Here is a 7,559-nt window from a genome sequence, read left to right as displayed (position 1 = left end):
GCTAGACCTCCACTGAGTAAGCATCTGCAAACACTGGGTAGCAGGGAGGTGGCCCCACGCCACCAGGAACTGGGAGTCGGCGAAGATCCAGATGGGCTGGTGTCATGGCAGAAGGGATTATGTTTCCTGGACGGCTGAGCTGGAGCTGGTCTTGAAAAATTGGAGGACTTTGGATGAGTCGGAGGGATGAGAGGACCGTGTTTGCTGGGGGACACTGGAAACTGTGTGGATGGGGTTCGCCGCAAGGACGAGGGGTGGAAGTGTGCAACCCGCAACTGCAGACACACACGCCTGTTGTGTCCCACTCAGGGAGTGAGGCGCTGAGACGCCACTCAGACTCATCCAAAGCATTAACGTGGAGACGTCGTGCACCAGTGAGCAGGAGCCAGCCCCCTGGAGGGGCGAGAAGGAGCCCGTGGCTCTTCCTCTGAGGTATCTGGTCTACCATCAACTCGCTCAATGTTCTTTGAGCACGCCCCACGTGCCAGCACCGCTCTGGGCCCGGGGATGCTGGGGTGATCAGAACAGCCTGGGACCCCTCCCTCGAGGCTCACGGTCCTCTAAGTGGCATAGACTCGAGTTTCTGCCTGGGGCGGGGGGGGGGGAGGGTGGTGATAAGCGCTTTAAGGAAAGGTAAGGCAGCGTGTGCCATTCTGGATGGAAGAATCTGAAACGACCGAGATGACCGGTGACTTCCCTCAGCTCCCCCGTCTCAGCGCCACTGGCACATCTGCCCCAGAACCAGCTGAGCTTCCGTGGCCTCCCCTTTGCACCTGTCGACAATACCGACAACAGTCCCGTTGCCACGAGAAACCATTCCAGATGCTTGCTCCCATCTGCCAGAGCTGTGGCTCAGCTCCGCTTGCTACAAGCGTTTCTCAGCCGCTCACCACACTGTTTCCACCCAGACGGACGCAGACACACGGTGACCTTGCATATCGGGGCCCAGAGAACACGGCACATGTGGGAGCTCACTGAACACTGTTCCCCCACGGGTCCTTCCCCAGGCTCCCTATATAAGGCTGTGCAGCCACGCTCACAGACAGACAGACAGACCGAGTCATCAGCACCTCGGGCTTGGCGTTGCTATCTTTGGAAGCCGTGCCCATCGTTTGGGTCCCCTTGAGGGCACGTCCACCTGTGGTTATCTTTTGGCTGGGCGTTAGCCTTATAAAGGCACGCACATGCCCACGCCACTCACTCGGAAGGAATGCAAGCACGCGGCTGACACAGCCCTCCCAGTTTAGGGACTGCGGGGAGCTCAGCCCCGTGTTCTGAGGTCGCGCAGTCCCGGCTCCTGCATTTCTCTGGGCTTAGAAAAGTCAGGTGTGTGTGTGACCTGAGACCCAGGGAGGCAGGTCCAGAGGGAGCTGGGATTCTTCCAGTCACAGGCCCCAGGAGCTCCGGCCCCCAGTGGGCCACGGAGCGGCACACTTGGAGAAACGGCTTCACCATTTTCCAACCGGAAGGCAGTGTTGGAGGCAGGTGTCGGGAGGGGTTGGTCCAGGGCAGCACGCAGGCGCCTGTAAAGAGCACAGAACAGCTTCCTCTGCTAACCCGAGGGCCGACCCCGCCAAGGTCTAAGGTGAGAAGCAGTCTAGAGGAGATTGGGTGGAGGGGGTGTCTTTTTCAACGTGTCACCAGGGTTCCCACTCTTCCTGCCAAGATTCTCCCTCTCTGGTAAGATTCTCCCTTCCTGTTGGAATTGTCTTGTTTTTTTTTTTTTTTTTTTACTCTGATTTCCATTCTGCCCATCAAAATTCCGATCCTAGATGAAAGTCTCTTTCCTATTCTCCCCTGAGGATAACCCAAATTAGCTGATATTTGCAGAAGAGTGTTCATAAAACTAACCCTGCAGAAAACTAAGGGGGATTCTTATTGAAAATACAAATAGCAACAAACACACACGTTTCCAAAGGGTAGGTTTCTGGTGCTCAGATGACGGCCCGCCAGTGGTGAGCGGGCATCCCTCACCCCCCTCCCCCACCTCCTCCTGGTCTCAGGCCGGCCCGCATCCCCACCCACGTGACCGGCCCACACAGCCTCCGCCCCCTCTGGGAACCGAGGCAGGAAAGTTGGTTTCTTAGCCACATGCGTGGGAGGGGCTCTCCCCTGTCCACAGAGACCGCCCCCATGCTGGTCCCGCCCCAGGTCACCCTGCGGTCTCTGGCCGCTGGGCTCCACAGGGATGCCTTCGGGCAAATCCCACTCACCACACACCTGTCTCTTTGCAGGTGAGCGGAACAAACGGGCTGAAATAATTCACACGCACAGCAGGTCACAGGTGTGTCCCCCAGAGCCACCCCGGAACCCCGTGAGACACAACATACCGCCCACACCGAAACCTCCGTCCAGGTAAACACACCCAGCTCCCCAACCATGAACTTTCGGTCTCACTCTTCCCTTCACACCTGGCCGCACCTCCAGCACCTACTTCTGTGAGTCGTCCTTGGTCTTAACCTCAGGAAGAGGCCGTGGCCACACAGCGATACAGCAGGGGGCAAAAGAGGGTCTACTGTGGTATGTACGAGAAACACAGAGCTCATTCCTGTGTCCTTATTGATTAGTTATTGTATGATTTTCCATGCAAACAGCTATAAACCTACTTTTGCCTCACCCTATATTTTCATTTTATAAAAAGAAAAAGAGCCCTGGCTGGCGTAGCTCAGTGGATTGAGCACAGGCTGCGAACCAAAGTGTCGCAGGTTCGATTCCCAGTCAGGGCACAGGCCTGGGTTGCAGGCCACAGCCCCCAGAAACCACACATTGATGTTTCTCTCTCTCTCTCTCTCCCTTTCTCCCTCTCTTCCCTCTCTAAAAATAAATAAATAAAATCTTTAAAAAAAAAAGAAAAAGTGAGTGTTGACATGCCAAAACACGTGTCTGGATGCCTGGATTCATTTACGTGTAATGTCGTGTAATCGCTAATAACGGACTGGCCTGTGGACGGTGACCGGGTCACCTTTCCCGGAAAGCAGCGGACTCCACGGAAGGGAGACTGTCCCCACGAATCTGGGTATGCGGTTGCCGTAGTAATCGATGCCTCCTAGAACAAATCCATCCTTGGCTAATTACAGCCTTCTATTTTTAAATTCATCTGCATTCTCCTCCCCCCTCTCCGACACACTACTTCAGCCATAAAATACTATCGCCGTTGTTCGTACAGCCTGTGCTGGTCTCAAAATAACATGTCCCGCCAGCTCCCGCCGGCCTGCCGTGTGCGGTGAGGGGTCCCAGCTCCCCGGCATGGTGACCGGAGACTATGCCCCGTGCCTCTGGAGGAGACCCGCGGGCCCATGGGGCGGAGGGAGACTTTCTCGGGGACGAGACGGAAGCTTCCGGTGGCCGTGACCAGCGGTGGTTGGCACGGAGCAGGTGGAGGCAGCGACGCAGAAGCCGCCGTCCTCTGTGACTGGTGATGAGCGACATTTGTTCTCTCTGGTGGGTCCTACGTTGGAAGCAGGGGTGCAGATTAGGGCAGCTGGGGTCGCTGGCCGAGTCCTGCCTGTCCGGGCCCGGCTGCTGAAGAGGATGTGGGTCGCAGATCTGTTTTTATATGTACGATCTCTCCATCATCCGCCCGTCAGTTTTCAGGCTCTGTGTAAAAGCCGCCTCCCGTGGGGCCCGGGTGCTGCCGGGCCCGTAGCCTGGAAGGGTCTGGGAGGGAGGAGGGCCTGGGGCAGGCGGTGTGCACGGCCCCGGGCCGGGAAGGCTCGAGGCCCCGGGAGCAGGGCGCAGGCAGCCCCACAGCGCAGACCCGCTGAGCCCTCGCCCAGAGCAGAGGCGACCCCACCTGGGGGCCCCTTCCGCACAGTCTTCTGTCTCGTCATTCCCCACGGGGCTGAGCACAGAGCTTAGCTCCATTCTGAGGACCGCAAAAAGCTTTCCTTTCTCTGGGGGAAAGCGGTCAATATTTTCCACCTTAGAACTCAGGCATTTTTAAACCATTACATGAATTATATGCTAATGTAACAAACATTTTTATGGGAGAAAAAACTGCCCTGGCTGGTGTGGCTCAGTGCATTGAGCGCGCCAGCCTGCAAACAGAAAGGTCACCGGTTCAATTCCCAGTCAGGGCACACGCCTGGGTTGTGGGCCAGGTCCCCAGCTGGGAGCATTCGAGAGGCGACCGACTGATGTATCTCTCACACAGTGATGTTTCTCTCCCTCTCTTTCTCCCTCCTTCCCCCACTCTCTAAAAGTAAATAAAATCTTTTAAAACATTCTTTTAAAAAAAGAAAAAAAAACACTATGTTTTCCAAAATAAAAAATGGCAAGAGTGGCATTATTGAAACATTTCTAAAATCCCTTGATCCCGTCTGTTCCGGCTGAACAGAGGCCAGCTGGAGTCTCTGGTCTGCCTCTATGTCCAGCCTGTCCCCACGTCACGTGTCACGTGTAGCCTCTGGAAACCCCCATGCTGCACTCCCGGGCGAACAAAAGCTGTAACATGGCAGAACTGTCACGAAAAACAGTTTTGACTTTGCAGACCCTCTGGAGCGTCTCGGGCCCCCCGGGAGTCCCCAGACCACGGTGGGCCGTAGATTCACGCCTCTGTGCTTAAGCAGGGTCAGATCCGCCAGCGTGGGCGATGGGGGTGGGGGGGAGAGGGCCCTGTGATGCGGGGGGAGGAGTACAAACCGCCCCCACAAGGAAAATGCCCCAAGCCTGAGCGAGGAGGCAAGAAGTTTCGGACTTGGGTCAAAGTCAACGTCTTAACCCCCCAGACCTAACAAGAGAAGGTGAAAAGGGCGGAAATGCAAACAAGAACCCTCCGTGTTCCTTAGCTCCATTTTTCTTCCACAAGTTCCGAGGTCACGTGGCATAGAAGCGGGTTCCCGCTGTAACCGGTGGGTGCTGGGGGGCATTAGCATCCCCGCCCCCCTCACACAGAACGGAGTCCTCGGCAGACCCGCCCCTGTGGCGGCAGAGCACAGGGCCCTGAGCAGGGGGCAGCTGCCCCGGGGTCCCGTGGGAGCTCCGGTCCCTTCCCACGCTTCTCCCTCCCCGGCTGCCGCAGGCTTCTTGCCCCTTTTTCTCCCCTGTCCCCCCGCCCCCCACTCCGGCACACTCACAACGTTTGAGATGCAAGAGTCCTAGCCACTTCCTAGCGTGGCTTGAGACTGATGCCTGTCTTTTCTTTCTTGTATTTTTAGAGAGGGAAGGGGGTGGGGGGGGAGAGAGAGAGAGAGAGAGAGAGAGAGAGAGAGAAACATCAATGTGCAGTTGCTGGGGGCCATGGCCTGCAACCCAGGCATGTACCCTGACTGGGAATCGCACCTGCGACACTTTGGTTCGCAGCCCGAGCTCAATCCACTGAGCTACGCCAGCCAGGGCTCTAATGCCTGTCTTTAAAATGGTTTTCATGTTATATGAATTTCACCTTGTTGACAAATAATAATAATAATACCCTTATTTTAAGTCATGTTTTTAAAATGCTACATACAGTGTTTCCTCCATTGATTTAACAAGAGCTAACTGTAACTTATGATTTCATGAAATGGGATGCAGGACATGAGCTCATTTTTAAAGACGCATCGGCGAATCATGTAACGTTTCCGGAGGTCACGTCTCGCAGGACTGGAGCCCATAAACAACGGCAGCGTTCGCACGGACCCGCGCGCACACGCAGAGAATCGGAGACACTGCCCTCGGCTCAGTTCTCACCGCGCGTCCCCGGAAGCCCCTCCTGCGCGCGCAGACCTGCCGCTGCAAAACACTCAGGCGCCTGAAAACAGTGCGGGGGCGGGGGAGGGGGGGCCCGAGGAGCTAAAAATAGAACTGCCCCAGGACCCAGCAATTCCACTCCCGGGCCTTTATCTGAAGGAGCCCAAAACACTGATCCGCAAGGACACGTGCCTCCCTCTGCGCAGTGCGGCCTGACGTGCGAGAGCCCGGAGCTGGAAGCAGCCCGCGTGCCCACGGACACGGATGCGGTGCGTGCGCGCAGGGGAATATGGCTCAGTCATAAAAAAGTGTAACATCTTGCAATTCGTAACAACACGGATGGACCTAGAGGGTGTTGTGTTAAGCGAAACACATCAGACAGAGAAAGGCAACTACCGTACGAGGTCACATATGCAACATCCGAAAACAAAACGAACACACAAAAAACACGGCCCGCTGCCAGGGGGGCGGGGTGTGGGGGCTGGGCGGGAAGGGCGGGGCGACTGCAAAGCCCAAGTTGCGGCTATGAAAACAGTCACAGGTCGGGAAGCGCAGCACCGGGACACAGTCAGTGCTACTGTAACAACCACGCTCGCTCGGTGCCAGGCGGGGGCTGGACTCACGGGGAGGCCGCCTTGCAAGGCATATGGATGCGTCATCACACACGACACTAATATCATATTGTATGTCAACTGCAATAGAAAGCTATTACAATTAAATTTAGGAAATGGGTGTCTGAGCAGCACCCAAAGACACGGGTGGTGCAGCATTGCTGGGGGAAGGAAACACGGACAAAGAGGAAAGGAAACCAGAAGCGTCGCTCCACCGCGGCTGCCAGCCAACAGCCCCGCGCTCGGCCCCTCGCTGCCGACGGCGACCTCGGCGCCGCAGGGTGGCGCGCTCCGACCGATCCCGGCTGCGGCGCGGGCTCCAGTCTCTCCGCTCCCGGTTCTTTCCAGGACAAACAGCGGGGGCAACAGAGGCAGGGAAACCCAAGCAGGTTCCACTAAGGCCTCTGCTCGCATCCCATTAGCCGATGTCCCATCGGCCACGGCCGGCCCACCCTGGCCCAGGACCCCGCACCCACGGGCACACGTGTCCCCAGTGGCGGGGGGTTTATTGCTGAACAGGAATCTGCACGATGGATGGGTTTGGGGCAGGGCCCGCGGGGAGCAGCCCGGAGAAAATGTGTGGGGCAGCCTCTTGCAGAAAACTTGCAAAAGGCGTTGCTTGGCTTGAAAGCCTGGAATGGAAGAGCGCCTCAGGGAAAGATTTTAATAAGATTCTTCTTAAATCATGGTGTCTTGCAAAAGTGAAGTGTATTTCTAACTACGTTGGAAAGACGTGGATTAAATTACGTCAAACAGAAAGAATGTACGTTCCGTCAGAAAAACTCTGAATCCAGCCATGCGACCTAAGGACGGTGGAGGGAGGGCCGGGCTCTGTCTTTCATTCACACTCGCGCGCCTGGTGGCGCCCGCGAGCCGGGCGCTGTGCCAAAGACACTCCGAGTCCCGCTGGGGAGGACGTGCCCGGCAGTGCTCGTAAATAACGAGAACTGGAGATAAGGGGTGATAAATGTCATTTTTACACACGGAGACGCAGCGCCTGGGGGTCGGCAGAGGGAGCGTTCCCTCCAGATGCGGAGGAATCCCGTGGTGGTCGGGGTTGCAAGGAACTCAAAAAACTTGCAAACCTGCGGGGACCGGCCATCCAACGTGTCCACTTTATGGAGGAGGAAACTGAGGCCCAGGGAGAGGACCTTACGTGACAGCCCTGCGACCCCCCCCAGCCCAGGCGACTGGGTGGGACCTGCACTCGGCCTCCGGCCACCCTGCCGGGCCTCCCTCCGCCCTGCTGCCCAGACACCGTCCCTGCGCCCCCCTGGCCCC

The sequence above is a fragment of the Phyllostomus discolor genome, chromosome 2 (genome assembly GCF_004126475.2).
Source record: "Phyllostomus discolor isolate MPI-MPIP mPhyDis1 chromosome 2, mPhyDis1.pri.v3, whole genome shotgun sequence".
NCBI lineage: Eukaryota > Metazoa > Chordata > Mammalia > Chiroptera > Phyllostomidae > Phyllostomus > Phyllostomus discolor.
The sequence above is the reverse complement of the archived record's forward strand: the minus strand, read 5'-3'. Positions refer to the sequence as shown.